Raw genomic sequence first — 1087 nt, forward strand, 5'->3', positions numbered from 1 at the left:
CAGAGTTGTGGTTCATAAGACGCATGCTACGTATCCCATGGACAGCTAGAAAAACAAATTTTAATGAAGAAGTCTTGGTTGAAGCAAATTATAGAAGACAGCTTATGACGAATATAAGAAAGCGACAGGCAAATTTCTTCGGACACACAAAGCGGAAAGATGCCTTGGAGAATAATGTAACAACAGGCAAGTTTGACGGAAAGAGAGGAAGAGGCAGACAGAGGGAAAAGAAAGATACTGGACAAGATGACAACATGGCTAGGAGCAGCAAGAACAACAGACACCATTGTTGCAAAGCAAGACAGAGTGAAGTTGAGGTCCATGATCGCCCACGCCAGTCGGCAAGGCACCGGATGATGATGAGGTGAACAAAGAGCTTATCATCTCAATATTCATACCAACAATGTACTACCCGTGCCTGACCTGGACATTAAGTAAAACCCATGAAAGTAGGCTAAAATCATTGCACGTAAAATGAAATGTCTCCCCAAAATCCTTAACATCACAAGACGATACAGACAGAGAAATGAAGATGAAGTAAGAGCAGCTTTCGTCTTGCCTGCATTCCATAGAAAGACTGAGATTAAAATGTTTTGACCATCTCTTACGTATGTCACCTAGCCAACCAGCCTCGAGAGCCGACAATACCAAGCACTCAGGCTATAAACCAGGGGTTCTCAACCTGTGTGTCTATAAGAAAGAAAGACACAAAAGGTCATTCTTGAGGGGTCGCGAGATCATTTGGATTTTGTGCTTTAATGACCCTCTGATAACTAAAACGTTACTCTTTCTCTTCCCCTGGCAATTTCCAAAATACGATTCCCTCTTCAATTGGCGGAAATAAGAAAAAAGGTAGACACCTGAACTTCTTAACAAGGCCAGAGAAACAACAAGGCTACACCAGTTTGCCCCGTCTATTTATGTGGGCCAATCATAGGTTTGGCTTGCACTTCTTCTTCTGTCCAGATCCCAAAGGTGGAGTGGAACTTCGGATGAGTTGATCTTTTTTTTTTCCACTCTCTCCCCGACGACATCAACTCGTCCGTAATCAACTGTATAAACAAGTTGAGATTTTAAAAATAATGTA

This window comes from Aplysia californica, unplaced genomic scaffold, assembly GCF_000002075.1.
Source record: "Aplysia californica isolate F4 #8 unplaced genomic scaffold, AplCal3.0 scaffold01360, whole genome shotgun sequence".
NCBI classification, from domain to species: domain Eukaryota; kingdom Metazoa; phylum Mollusca; class Gastropoda; order Aplysiida; family Aplysiidae; genus Aplysia; species Aplysia californica.